Raw genomic sequence first — 15,686 nt, 5'->3', positions numbered from 1 at the left:
GTAGTACATGTTTAATTATTCTATGTTCCTTAAAAGTTTTGAAGAATCGGCGTTTTAAGCTTACAGATGGCTTCACGTCTATATAGCTGATTGTGTGGCGATTGGGTTTTTGGAGAAAGAAAAGTAAGGACAGGAATTGGAGGTTAGTACGTTTGAAAGAGACAGTACTGCTGTAATAAATTATTTCATTGAAGGTCGCACATGGCGCAGCAAGCCTCTTGCGTGAGATATGAACAATCACTGCGCCACCGTGTTCCCATGTTTAATAACATGCTTTCATGCCTATCATCATGAAAAAGATATCACGTATACATCTCAGTATTTTAATTATTCAGAGAGCTGTAATATCACGAATGTAATGGATTATGTGTCCTGTCGGAGAAAGATGAAGCCTGTTTAAGAAGCAGGTAGTGATTCACACACACGATCAAATCCAGAACAAAGCATTTAACGTCCTACTTTATTAAAAATGGGATTTGAGAAACTAGTAAATTAAACGATTTTCAGATGAAGTTTATGATGTTCTACTTTAATGGCAAAATAAACTACGTGATTAAAGTGGAAATTTCGAGATTAAAGTTGACATTTCGTGCTTTTTTCCCACTGTGTGCCTATTTTTTTTTGTTTGTACCCTAATAAGCTTTCATATGACACTCAGACGGTGGGCTACGACTCGCCTTTCCACGGCGACTTTGATAGGTGATTTCTTTTTTATTTCGGGCACTGTGCGACTTTGTGAACTTGAGCCTTCGAGTTTCTCCGACACTCTGTCACTCGATCATCTTCCTTTTGTTGATTATATCACTGTTTAAACCAACAAATAGTACGTTTTTCCTTTGCCTCCACTTGGTATTCGCTGAAATTCTTATTTTCCCCCGTGCTTTTCCCATTGTCTTTTCACAGAAGGCTATTTATATTGATTTGCATATTCAGAGGCGTAATTCTGGGAGGAGTTGGGGCGGGACAGAAGGCACGTACGTTACTTTTCACGCTGATCGGGATTTATGTAGTGGAAGAACGTGAAATTTTGCGTACGTACAGATTCCTGCATCGGGATTTTTCTGTGCGTACGCACATTCCTGCTTTTGTGCTTATGCCATGTTATAGTGTGAGTTCTACGCACGGCGTTATACATGAGGCCCCAGGACCCCACTGCCCTCTCTGTAGAGTCCGCAGGAGAACTGCCTCGATCCTCGGGGACCCCCAACACGAACTGTTCACATTTCTACCCTCAGGCAGGAGGTACAGACGTATGAAATGCTGGACTTCCAGGCTGAAGAACTCTTTCTTTCCCAAGGCCATTAGACTCCTAAATAACTGACTGGAGTTTATAACCGTGGGCCACCTCATTCTATCGACCTCACACAACTGTATTGGACTTGTCCATCACACACCTACCTGCACCATACACTTTATACTTCTGGTTTTATACTTTATGCTGCCTCTGTTAGTTACCTATCTGCTACTTATTATTTATGTTTATCTTTATACGTTTGGTTTTGTCATTTGGTGTGGAAAGCAAAGAAAGAATTTCATTGTACAGAGAAACGTGTTTCCTTAATGTGCACAGGACAATTTAAACTTTGAAACTGAACAACAGTACAGAGTAACGGGGAGTGTGGAAGAGAAGTGAAATAGAGAGTGCAGGCAGGGTGGAATGGGTGGAGAAGAGTGTCTGGAGTGATTGGTGACAGATGGGTATCGGAAAGAGTGACAGGGAAGTTCTATAGGACGGTAGTGAGACCAACTCTGTTGTACGGGCTGGAGACGGTGGCACAGGAAGACGGAGCTGGAGATGGCAGAGTTAAAGATGTTAAGATTTGCATTGGGTGTGATGAGGATGGACAGGATTAGAAATGAGGACATTAGAGGATCAGCTCAGGTGGGACAGTTGGGAGACCAAGTCAGAGAGGCGAGATGGTGTTGGTTTGGACATCTACAGAGGAAAGAGAAGGGTGCTAAGGATAGAGCTGCCAGGTGAGAGGAGAAGAGGAAGGCCTAAGAGAAGGTTTATGGATGTGCTGGGGTGGTGTGTGTGACAGAGCAAGATGATGAGGACAGAAAGAGAAGGAACAAGATGATCTGCTGTGGTGGCCCCTAACAGGAGCAGCCGAAAGAAGACTGTACTGTAAAATGTTTTGTTTACAGTATTTTGGACAAAATTTCATTAGATACAAACCTGTTCAGATTTTACTTTATTGTACCATGCATAACTAAAGTTGTTCTGTTTACTGTAGATTACAGTATGAAAATATTTTACCTGAACATTTTGGTAATGCAGCTTTCAAATGGGACCTGGTAGATTTTGTTTCCTGCTCATTTTGTGTCTTTTCAGCACTCTGTCAATTGTTGAGACAATTACAAATAAGTTCTCAAATGCAGAGAGTTGTGACTGAAGACAACAATATATCTCCTGTAGTCGAATGGCATTATTTGCAACCAACCATGGCACAAATGGCCTCCTCTTGTTCAATAGTAAACACATGCCTTCGACCGCCCCTGTGTGGTAGTCTTCAAGTCCTGTATGGACAGTATTGTAAAATGGAGAAAATACACACAGTGAGAATACTTGTGCACAATACAGCATCAACTGCGTAAGGAAAATTATATAGAAAAGCAAGTTACTGCCAACTGTACTTTGAAGCTTTACAATCTACATTTTTACATTGCAGTACCACTTGTTCTCCCAACGAAATGTTTGTAGTACTGAGCACACAGTAGTTTGTCGAATATTTAGCTGTACCCTTCGACCAGCCTCAGCCATTGTGAGACCAAGATTGACAATGTGGTCCTAAATAGTAGTGGCCCTTATTTCAATAGGAACAACACTGTCTACTCGGCCTCCTCTTCCTCTGTTTTGTCTCCTTAATCTTCCACCCTGCATCCTAACTCCCCTGTGCCTGTTCATTACCTTGTGGTTGGTCCATTACCATGAAGGAGAATGTTTCAGTAATCTGTGTTCTGCTTGATGTGTGTGTGTGTGTGTGTGTGTGTATATGTATATGTATGTATGTGTGTGTGTGTGTCTGTGTGTGTGTATATATATATATATATATATATATATATATATATATATATATACACACACAATAAATACAGTCGTCTCAGTTTGGGAACCCTTCTCAGCCTACATAATAATTGACTCTCCTTTCAACAAAGATAACCGTGGTATGTCTTTCATTTCCTAGGAACATCCGAGTCCTGCTGTGTTTTCCGAACTAAGATTTTTAGTGAAGCAGTATTTAGTTGTCCATCCATCCATCCATCCTCTTCCGCTTATCCGAGATCGGGTCGTGGGGGCAGCAGCTTGAGCAGAGATGCCCAGACTCTCCCTCTCCCCGGCCACTTCTTCTCGCTCTTCCAGGAGAATCCCAAGGCGTTCCCAGGCCAGCCGAGAGACATAGTCCCTCCAGCGTGTCCTGGGTCTTCCTCGGGGACTCCTCCCGGTTAGACGTGCCCGGAATACCTCACCAGGAGGCATCCTGATCAGATGCCCGAGCCACCTCATCTGACTGCTCTCGATGCGGAGGAGCAGCGGCTCCACTCTGAGCTTCTCACCCTGTCTTTAAGGGAGAGCCCAGACACCCTGCGGAGAAAACTCATTTCAGCCGCTTGTATTCACAATCTCGTTCTTTCGGTCACTACTCATAGCTCATGACCACAGGTGAGGGTAGGAACATAGATCGACTTGTAAATTGAGAGCTTCGCCTTGCAGCTCGGTTCCTTTTTCACCACAACAGGCCGATGCAGAGCCCTCATCACTGTGGATGCCGCACTGATCCGCCTGTCGATCTTGCGCTCCATCCTTCTCTCACTCATGAACAAGATCCCGAGATACTTGAACTCCTCCACTCAGGGCAGGATCTCGCTCCCAATCCTGAGAGGGCACTCCACCCTTTTCCAGCTGAGGACCATGGTCTCGGATTTGGAGGTGCTGATTCCTATCCTAGCCACTTCACACTCCGCTGCAAACCAATCCAGAGAGAGCTGAAGATCACGGCCTGATGAAGCAAACAGGACAACATCATCTGCAAAAAGCAGTGACCCAATCCTGAGTCTACCAAACCAGACCCCCTCAACGCCCTGGCTGTGCCTGGAAATTCTGTCCATAAAAGTTATGAACAGAATCGGTGACAAAGGGCAGCCCTGGCAGAGTCCAACTCTCACTGGAAACGGGTTCGACTTACTGCTGGCAATGCGAACCAAGATCTGACACCGGTTGTACAGGGAGTGAACAGCCCTTATCGGGGGGTCCGGTACCCCATAGTCCCAGAGCACCCCCCACAGGATTCCCCAAGGGACACAGTCAAATGTCTTTTCCAAGTCCACAAAACACATGTAGAGTGGTTGGGCAAACTCCCATGCACGCTCCAGGACCCTGCTAAAGGTGTAGAGCTGTTCCACGACCAGGACGAAAACCACATTGTTCCTCCTGAATTCGAGGTTCGACTATCTGACGGCCCCTCCTCTCCAGGACCCCTGAATCGACTTTTCCAGGGAGGCTGAGGAGTGTGTGATCCCTCTGGAGTTGGAACACACCCTCCGGTCCCCCTTCTTAAAGAGGGGAACCACCACCCCGGTCTCCCAATCCAGCGGCACTGTCTTTGATGTCCATGCGATGTTTCAGAGACGTGTCAACCAAGACAGTCCTACAACATCCAGAGCCTTGAGGAACTCCGGGCATATCTCATCAGTTTTTTGACCAACTCGGTGACCTCCAAGTCCCCAGGCTCTGCTTCCTCATTGGAAGGCATGTTAGTGGGATTGAGGAGGTCTTCGAAGTACTCCCCCCACCCAAAGGTGGAGGGAGGCTACCCTCACGTCCACCGGGGTAAACCCCAATGAACAGGCTCCAAGTCGGGGGGCAATAAGTATGCCCACACTCGCTCAGCACCTCTCACCGGGGGCAACTCCAGAGTGGTACAGTGTCCAGCAACTCTCAAGGAGATTGGTTCCAGAGTCCAAGGTGTGCCTCCAGGTGAACCCGACTATATCTAGCCAGAACCTCTCAACCTCGCGCACTAACTCGGGCTCCTACCCCTTCAGAGAGGTGACATTCCATGTCCCAAGCTCCAGCTTCTGTACCCGAGGATTGGACCGCCAAGGTCCCCGCCTTTGGCTACCACCCAACTCACACTGCACCCTACCTCCTTGGCCCCTCTCATAGGTGGTGAGCCCATGGGAAGGGGTACCCACATTGCCTCTTCGGGCTGTGTCCGGCCGAGCCCCATGGGTGCAAGCCCGGCCACCAGGCGCTCGCCATCGAGCCCCACCTCCAGGCCTGGCTCCAGAGGGGGGCCCCGGTGATCCGCGTCTGGGCGAGGGAAAACGTTGTCCAAAGGTTTGATTCATCATTGGAGGTTTGTTGAACTGCTCTTTGTCTCATCCCTCACCTAGGACCAGTTTGCCTTCGGTGGCCCTACCAGGGGCATAGAGCTCCTAGGATCATTGGGACATGCAAACCCCTGCACCACGATAAGGTGGCAGTTCAAGGAGGGGAGTATTTAGTTGTATGAAATTAAATCAAATGTGAAAAGCTGGCTGTGCACTAATGTGCGTCCCCTTGTCATTGTGCTGATTTGAATGCCTGTCACTGCTCAATGCTGATTGGTTGATGAGCTCGTGAAGCCTTGAACTTCATAGACAGGTGTGTCCAATCATGAGATATAAAGGGATTTAAGGTGGTCAAGTGCAAGTTGGGCTTCCTTCCCTTTGACTCTCCTCTGAAGAGTGACAGCATGGGATCCTCAAAGCAACTCTCCAAAGATCTGAAAACAAAGATTGTTGAGTCTCCTGGTTTAGGGGAAGGCTACAAAAAGCCATCTCAGAGGTTTAAACTGTCAGTTTCAACTGTAAGGAATGGAATCAGGAAATGGAAGGCCACAGGCACAGTGGCTGTTAAACCAGCAGGTCTGGCAGGCCAAGAAAAAGCCAGGAGCGGCATATGAGCAGGATTGTGAGAATGGTGACAGACAACCCACAGATCACCTCCAAAGACCTGCAAGAACATCTGGCTGCAAATGGTGTATCTGTACATCGTTGTACAATTCAGCACAATTTGCACAAAGAACATCTGTATTGCAAGGTGACGAGAAAGAAGCCCTTTCTGCACTCACGCCACAAACAGAGTCGCTTGTTGTATGCCAATGCTCATTTAGACAAGTCAGATTCATTTTGGAACAAAGTGCTTTGGACTGATGAGACAAAAATGGAGTAATTTTGGTCAGAACAAAAAGCGCTTTGCATGGTGGAAGAAGAATACCGCATTCCAAGAAAAACACCTGCTACCTCCTGTCACATTTGGTGGAGGTCCCATCATGCTGTGAGGTGGGCTGTGTGGCCAGTTCAGGGACTGAAGCCCTTGTTCAAGTCGAGGGTCAGATGAATTCAACCCAATATCAACAAATTCTTCAGGATAATGTTCAAGCATCAGTCATAAAGTTGAAGTTACTTACGCAGGGGTTGGATATTCCAACAAGACAATGACCCAAAACACAGTTGGAAATCTACAAAGGCATTCATGCAGAGGGAGAAGTAGAATGTTCTGGAATGGCCGTCACAGTCCCCTGACTTGAATATCATCGAAAATCTATGGGATGATTTGAAGCAGGCTGTCCATCAAATTGAACTGAACTGCAGAGATTTTGTATGAAGAATGGTCAACAATACCTCCATCCAGAATCCAGACACTCATCAAAGACTATAGGAGGACAGCGTCGAGAGGCCAAAAGGAGGCTCAACTAAGTATTGATGTCATATCTCTGTTGGGGTGTCCAAATTTTGTTATGATGCATATTGCATGTTTTCTGTTAATCCAATAAACTTAATGTCACTGCTGAAACCCTACTGTTACCATACGGCAGGTCAGATATTTAAAGGAAGTTGCTACTTTGAAAGCTCAGCCAATGATACACAAAAATCCGAACAATTAAGAGGGGTTCCCAAACGTTTTCATATGACTGTATATATACAGTATATATATGTATGTATGTATGTATATGTGTGTTGTGGCACGCAGCTGGGGGTGGTACCCAGCCGGGACGCCCAGGAGGACCGAAGGAGGGCTTGCACCTCCTCAAGACCACGAGGGGGCGACCGCCCTGGATGCTTTGGGGGCCACGGGTACCGAGCTTTGAAGCTCAATCCTGTAGGGGCCCGTGGTCACTGCCAGGGGGCGCCTGGATGCCTTGGGAGCCCTGGACCTCAGCATTTCCACCACACCCGGATGTGCTGGGGGGAAGAAGAGCAGGGACACCCGGAGTGCTTCCAGGGATGCAGTCGGCACTTCCGCCACACTGGGGCATATTGGTGGAAGATTGCCGGAAGACACCTGGAGCACATCCAGGTGCTTATAAAAGGGGCCGCTTCCCTTCAGTCAGAGCTAGAATCAGGTGGAAGATGACAAGGTCTTAGAGGAGAGAAGGAGGCGACCTGAAGAAGAGGCATAGTGTGGTGTTGGCCTAGACTTTGGGGGAGTCTGTGGGTTGTGTGGCACGTATTATTGTAAATATAGTTGTAAATAAACGTGTGGTGTTGAATTTACCATGTCTACCTGTCTGTGTCCGAGGCTCGTTCCACAGTGTGTGTGTGTGTGTATATATACATATATATATAAATAAATTGATTATAGGTTTAGTGCGGGGTCTCCAACCTTTTTTTACCCTGAGAGCTCCTCGTGTTTTATAGCATTTCTTCTCATTGCTTATTTCAACCCAAACAAACTGAATACGCTTGTTTTGCTTGAACATTTACAAAATGTTGGTGTCCACAACTCACATTTTGCATTAAAACATCACAAAAAATATTTAGTTCAAGTGCATTTTGTATGCCTGTATCCATTTTCTAGTGTGTCTCACATTATTGAATTGCAATGGATGTTCTTGCAGCGCCTCTTCTAAACATTATCAGTAGTTCATTATTGTATGGCACATTACCTGATGCCCTAAGTGCCAGTCATTAAACCATCACTTAAAAAGTCAGACCTCGACCCACACATACTAATAATTATAGGCCTATTTCAAATTGACCCTTTCACTCTAAAATACTAGAAAAGTAGTTGCCAGTCAGCTTCAGTCACACCTCATGCATTACAATTTATTTGAGAAATTCCAGTCTGGTTTCCGCACTGCTCATAGTACAGAAACGGCACTAACACGGGCTGTAAACCACATTCTGATATCCTCTGATGAAGGAAACTCCACTCTGATGATGTTGTTAGACTTAAGTGCAGCATTTGACACCATTGACCATTCGATTTTACTGCACAGGCTAGAAAATGACGTTAGGTTCACAGGCAACGTGCTCGCTTGGTTTAGTTCTTATTTATCAAATCGATTCCAATACGTGTAGAAATGTGCTGACAGGGCTCCATCATTATACACAGAAGTGAGAGATGGTGTCCCGCTGGGCTCAGGACTGTCACTGTTGTCACTTCACAGACTTCCACTGGGATCTCTCATTACGACACATCATGTTAATTTTCACTCGTATGCAGATGACACCCAGTTATACCGTTCATTTAAATCAAATGAAGTTTCTCCGATGTTGTCTTTAATTAGTTGTGGTAGTGAATTAAAGGAGTGGATGAATGAGAACAACTTGTCTTTAAACAGAGATGTTAATTATTGGAGGGAGTGACGCTGATCACAACAATATTCTGTCATCATTTAACTCAGTTGGAATCCCCATTCATTTTACTGAATCAGCCCGCAATCTTGGAGTTCTCTTTGACTCTAGCAGGTCATTTAAAGCGCATATTACAAAGTTGTCTAAATCAGGTTTCTTTTATCTTACGAAAGTTGGGAAATTAAGGCACTTTCTAAATAAACAGGATTCTGAGAAATTAATACCTGCATTTATCTCTAGTAGGATTGACTACTGCAATGCGGTGTTCACTGGATGTTCAAACTGTTCTTTATACAGCCTCCAGTTAATCCAAAATGCGGCTGCAAGAATTATTACAAGAACTAGAAAATACGAACACATAACTCCAGTTCTTAAATCCTTACACTGGCTCCCGGTTAAGTTTAGGGAAGATTTCAAAATCCTTCTTTTAACATATAAAGCATTAAATGGTCGAGGTCCGGCTTACTTGTCTGAACTTATCATGACTTACAAACCTGAGCACACATTAAGATCTCAAGATGCCGGTCAGCTTAGGATTCCAAGGATTAATAAGGTTTAGGTTTAGGTTTCTTTTATTTAGTCATGTTTACACAAGAAAACATGAAAACATAAAATAACAGTGGGAGGTCGAGCTTTTAGTTACAGGGCCCCCTAAACTGTGGAGTGGTCTGCCTGCTACTATAAGAGATGCCCCTTCGGTCTCAGCTTTTAAATCCTGGCTGAAGACTCACTACTTCAGTTTAGCACACCCTGACTAGAGCTGCTGATTAACTGTGCAGACTGCATCTCTGTTGTTAGTCATTAGCTCTAAATCATAAGTAACATGACAGTTAGAATTTGTTACTAACCCTCACCTATTCTGTTTCTCTTCTCGGTACTCAAACATGGCACTTGGTGCCCACAGCCCACCTGCCAAGTTGTTTTGCCTGCCTAAGGTAAAGTCATCCCTGATGGAGGATCGCAGGAATCGTGGGGTAGAGGGGTCCTGTCATCGGATTGGCTGGCCCAGCACTATCCTAGCTGTGGAATGGCCAATAGGGGGAGGCAGCTTGATGGCTGAGGTCTCCAGGACTCTAAACAAATCCAAATCATATTATGGGATATCATCCATCCATCCATCCATTTTCCAACCCGCTGAATCCGAACACAGGGTCACGGGGGTCTGCTGGAGCCAATCCCAGCCAACACAGGGCACAAGGCAGGGAACCAATCCTGGGCAGGGTGCCAACCCACTGCAGGACACACACAAACACACCCACACACCAAGCACACACTAGGGCCAATTTAGAATCGCCAATCCACCTAACCTGCATGTCTTTGGACTGTGGGAGGAAACCGGAGCGCCCGGAGGAAACCCACGCAGACACGGGGAGAACATGCAAACTCCACGCAGGGAGGACCCGGGAAGCGAACCCGGGTCCCCAGGTCTCCCAACTGCGAGGCAGCAGCGCTACCCACTGCGCCACCGTGCCGCCCTATGGGATATCATCTACTGTTAAATTCTGCTCCATACTTGTAAAATTTTTATTTTTATACTGTATTGAGGATTGTCGAGGTTTGGGTGGCTCTACGCGACCCAGGGGTCTACAATCAATGCTGCACAAACCTGCCTGAAGATGAAGCCCCCAGACAGGGGGTCCCCTCACACATTGTCACACATTTAATGACAATCCCTGACCCCTGACAACCACCTGCGAGGCTCATACACTTTTGCCACTCCCAGATTTGTCATATTGGGGGATTCTGCTCAATTAGTAAATGACCAAGTCTGATAATTTGTGTCTCATTTGTTTCGCTGGCTTCTCCGGGTCTTTACTTTTTACGTCTTTGTGTGAAATTCGGATGATATTTTAAGTCATGTTGAGGTAGGAATTCTGAAGGGGTCACTAACTTTGAAGCAGCCCTGTGCACTTAGTGGGCTTATTCTACGTGACCCCACCGCACTTGCTCTCTGTCTCTTGTGTTCAGCTCTTTGTCTTTTCTGCTCCCGCTCTCTCCATTGTGTCAGCACTCGGTGTGTTCCTGCTGTAGATTCCTCTGTAGAGTTTATGTGAGGTGTTTTTAAGTGACAGTCAGATCCGTTATTTGATTAGCACACTCTCACCACCAGATGTCACTGTTGTTCAGCGTTGTAAGCGTTTGGTCTTTTGTTTTTTTTCCTCTCTCTCTGTTTCTTTAGTTGTCATTTGTCATGTTTGTTTGTTTGTTTGTTTGTCATCACCACCGTACAGTGAGAGAGTTTGACAAAGGGGGACTCTGCGTCATCATCGTCTCCACTTTAACTGGCAGTGGAAGGAGGTGGGCTGAGCACTAAAGAAGCGCCAAGGCGGGTGCTGTTTGGATTTGATCACATATGTGGGGAGGGGAGATGGGTGTTCGTGTGCTCCTGGGCATTTGCCACCCTACGCCTTTGCCTATCCTGCCTGTGCCAGGGACATCCACTGAGTTAAGTGGTGGGGAAAATGGCAAAGTAAAGGTGTCAGATAAGAGGAGATGCGCGGAGCTCTTGCACTTGGTCTTTACTTCACTGGACAAACAGTAAGGATGGAATTATTAGCCCCCTGGTAGAAATGGAACGATTTTCTAAAATCCTGTCTAATGTTAACAAAATTCATGAAAACTTTCAGAGTAAAACATCCATCAATGTACAGGCCTCCATTTTGTACATTTTAGATGTTGTAAAAATCTCCTAGATTGTAGATCAGGTCAGGTTGGGGAGCGGGCACTGGTACAGAACGGTGCCCTACCCACCACACGACGAAACAGCTCGGCATCCTGGTTGGCAACCCTCCAGGCAGACATGCGGTCCAGTCCCACCCCCCAGAAATGACTCTCTATCTGCCACAGCCAAGTGTTACGTGGATGTCCCCCGTTGGCCTGGTCCAGTCACTCGGGTCCTCAACAGTGAGGATCGCGCCACATGGCCGTAGTGCTGTATCTGACGCTCTCACAATGCAGGTCATGTGCCTCATTCGGGACTCCGTGAACAACACAAAGTCACCCCAGTGGTACCCAAGGACCCACCGCAGAGACACACAAGAAGGAGTTCAGTCTTCACCTCAGGTCACTGGATAGCGACCATGTCTCACAAACAGGGACCACCAGGTCTCTAAAGACTTGGACCTTCGTCATTTTGCAGATAGCAGGAGCACCACACACGCCTTTCCAGCAACCTCATGAGCCCCACCATGCTCTCCCAATCCGTCTACTGACTTCATAGGAAGAGTCGCCAATGTCACTGCCAAGGTAAGTAAACTTCTCGATGATGTCGACGCTCTCTCTGCAGACATACACACCGCTGACGGCCATGCCCAAGAGGTCAGTAAAGGCCTGGCTCTTGATGTTTAACCCTCACAAGCCCAGACACTCATTCAATAATTAGTAATAATTTGGGGTGGTCAAAATTGTTAGCTGGGCAGCACAGTGGTAGCGCCGCTGCCTCACAGTTAGGAGATCCGGGTTCACCCAGGTGGAGTTTGCATGTTCTCCCCGTGTCTGTGTGGGTTTCCTCCCACAGTCCAAAGACATGCAGGTTAGGTGAATTGGCGATCCTACATTGTGCCAAGTGTGTGTGTGTATGTGCCCTGCGGTGGGCTGGCACCCTGCCCGGGGTTTGTTTCCTGCTTTATGCCCAGTGTTGTCTGGGATTGGCTCCAGTGGACCCCCGTGACCCTGTAGTTAGGATATAGAGGGTTGGATAATGGATGGAAAATTGTTAACCCCCCCCCCACCCACCCAATTAGAATTCCTCAGGGGAAATACAAGAAGAAATTTGTAGCTTTTAAAATTTCAATGCTCACCAGAACCCCCAATAACTCGATGGCCTCAATCCATCAGCACTGAGCCCCTACAACCCAGACAGAATTCTGGCTCCCACAGATTGGCTGTGTGCCCATGTGACCCACAGATTACAATCAATCAATCAATTCCAGATATTCCTGATCTCAATTCATTACATGTATAAAACACACCTGTCCACAGAATCAGTTTCTTCCATTCCAACCTCTCCACCACCACGGGCAACACCAAAGAGCTGTCAAAGGACATCAGAGACAAGGCTGGAATGGGCTACAAGACCACCAGCAAGAAGCTTGGTGAGAAGGTGACAGCTGTTGGTGCAATTATTCTGAAATGGAAGAAATAGAAAACGACCATCAGTCGCCCTCAGTCTGGAGCTCCATGCAAGATCTTGGCTCATGGGGTGGGTGGCAATAATCATGAGAAAGGTGATGGCCGCTGCCACCTAGTGCTCTGGGGGAGGTAAATTCTCTCCCCCTGGTCCTTCTGCTGTCGAGGCATCCTGGCCGGGTAAGGGCCCTGGCCATCCGCCACAAGGCTTACATGGTGTCAGTAGTGGGATTTGAACCCACAACCTCAGGATTGGAAGTCCAAAGCCGTACCCTCTGTGCCCCACCAGTTTACTGCATTAATCTTGTGAAAGGTCACTTGATAGCTCATCTTTTAGGAGAGGAAAGTGAAATTCAGCAAATGCAACGGTCCAGCTGCCTACTACAAGGGGGCAGTCAAGCTAAAGGTAGAAAATGGAGCGAACCTTCACAAAACTGATCATGTCATTCATATCTCAATGTGGCCTCCAGCCACGTCAGATGACGTTTGGACTCGTTGAAGCTGCAGGTCCATTTCAATGGCTGGCATCAAGTAGATTAGATTACCTGACATTTGATTTGCATCACACAGCAGCCTCTCACAAAGGCTTCAGTTATATGGGTTCTCTCTCTTTATTCTTTTTCTTTTTCTAACCATCTGATGGAATTGTTGCGTATTTACGAGGGGGGGGGTCAAGCTAAAGGTAGCAAATGGAGCGAACCTTCACAAGACTGGTCATGTCATTCATTTCTCAATGTGGCCTCCAGCCTTCTGAATGCACTTGTGCCACATGCCTGGATGCCAGCAGAATTAAAGGTTTTGTCTCGTCCTCACAAACCACTCGGTCGCCGCGTTCTTCACGTCGTCATCTGTCTTGAATCGACGACCACCCAGATGTTGTTTTTTTTTTTAGTGATCCAAAAAAAAGTTGAAATCCCAAGGTGCCGAATCTGATGAATAAGGAGGATGTGGCAATCCCTCAAAGTTTGAAGACCTTGGCGTTCTTAGCTGTGTGTGGACGGGCGGGTTGGCTGTCAGGTGGGCATTGTCTTGTAACCAAAGCACTCCCTGAGACAGCAGTCCCCACCGTTTGGATCAAACAGCAGGCTTCATGTTGGTCTCCAGCAAGTCACAGAAACTGGCACTAGTGACTGGAGTACCCCCTTGGCATGGAATGTTCAACAATAACTCGAGTGCACGAGTGGTGGGTGGCGAGGATGAGACAAAAGCTTTTATTCTGCTGGTGCTTACAAACACCTCCAGGCAGGTGCTACAAGTGCATTGAGAAGGGTGGAGACCACATTGAGAAATGAATGACATAATCGGTTTTGGGAAGGTTCGTTCCATTTTTTAATTTTAGCTTGACCCCCATACCCCCCCCCCCCCAAATTGTAAATACGCAACAATTCCATCAGATGGTTAGAAAAAGAATAAAGAGAGAGAACTCGTATAACTGAAGCCTTTGTGTGAAGCTGCTGTGTGATGCAAATCAAGTGTCAGGTAATCTAATCTACTTGATGCCAGCCATTGAAATGGACCTGCAGCTTCAACGAGTCCAAACGTCATCTGACTACAGTTGAATTGCACACCGGAAAATCATCTCTGCTTTATCCATCTAAAACAGTTATTTTTACTAACACGCTTATAATGATGAAAAGTGATAAGTGGCAGAAAAAAATGGACATTACCTACAAAAAACAACAGGAGATCAGGTTTAAGGAGCACCAAAGATGCCATGGCACTGATGCAGAAGCATGTCGTCAGGTGTTACGAGACTTTGGGGTCTCTTGTGAGCAAAAAGGACCAAGGCATGAGGATGTGAAGCAAAAGTAGAGCACCAAAGATACCATTCAGTTAGAATGTGAGAGAGAGACCTTCTCTGTTCAAGCCTGGATGGAACCTCATGAGGACACTCTGGATACGAGGTAGTGGAACTGCTCTGTGAGGACCCGTGTGGAGCGGATCCTCCGATGAGAGTTACACTGAGTTCAGATACAAACAAGATGTCTTCAGCCCTCCATGTTCTCAACACCAATGAAAAAAGACCCCCCAGACCACAATGGGACTTCACTGTATGTGTTGCTGAAATCCTGCAGCTCGTCCAGACCCTAGAGATGTACAGACTCCTGGGAGCTGCAAAGATAATCCTGAAAATGTGGACTGCTCCGATGAGGTAGGGGATGTTCTCGAGCTCTACACCGCACAAGGCTTCGTGGAAGTAATGGACTGGACAAAGGTTTTTGATTCTATAGCGTCCTTCATGGACAGAGCCAGGACACGATACCTTGCAAAGACCCTGGCCCAGCATGACTGCCTCTATAGGAGTATGTTTTTCAGCACCTATGTGGTCTTTAATGACCTGGAAGATATCATTCTGGCTTACGGAAACCACAATGGGCCGATATGATTGCCTCCCTCAATGAGGGGGACGTCTTCCTTTTTAAAAGCCATGTTTTCCCCAGTAGTGAATTGAGACTCCTTTCATGTTGAGCAATTGGGCCGCCATTCAACGAGTCCAAATGTCATCTGACTACATTTGAATTGCACACTGGAAAATCATCTCTGCTTTATCCATCTAAAATAGTTACTTTTACTACCACGCTGTAAGGATGGAAAGTGATAAGTGGCAGGAAAAAAATGAACATTACCTACAAAAAAACAACAGGAGGTCAGGTTTAAGGAGCACCAAAGGTGCCATGGCACTGATGCAGAAGCATGTCGTCAGGTGTTACGAGACTTTGGGGTCTCTTGTGAGCAAAAAGGACCAAGAGATGAGGACGTGAAGCAAAAGTTATGGTCAGGCACAGGCAGGTGGTCTTTACCAAGAAGGAGAAAGGCTGGGGTCTGCTTGAATCTGAGGCCGAGTGTCATGAAGAGAGCCCACCGAGGGGTAGCGAATACTGGGAATGGCCCCAGATTTATAGCGGCGCTTCTCGTGATGTCAGAAAGGTGGC

This window comes from Erpetoichthys calabaricus, chromosome 9, assembly GCF_900747795.2.
Source record: "Erpetoichthys calabaricus chromosome 9, fErpCal1.3, whole genome shotgun sequence".
In the NCBI taxonomy this organism is placed as follows: domain Eukaryota; kingdom Metazoa; phylum Chordata; class Cladistia; order Polypteriformes; family Polypteridae; genus Erpetoichthys; species Erpetoichthys calabaricus.
This window is presented reverse-complemented; position numbering follows the sequence as displayed.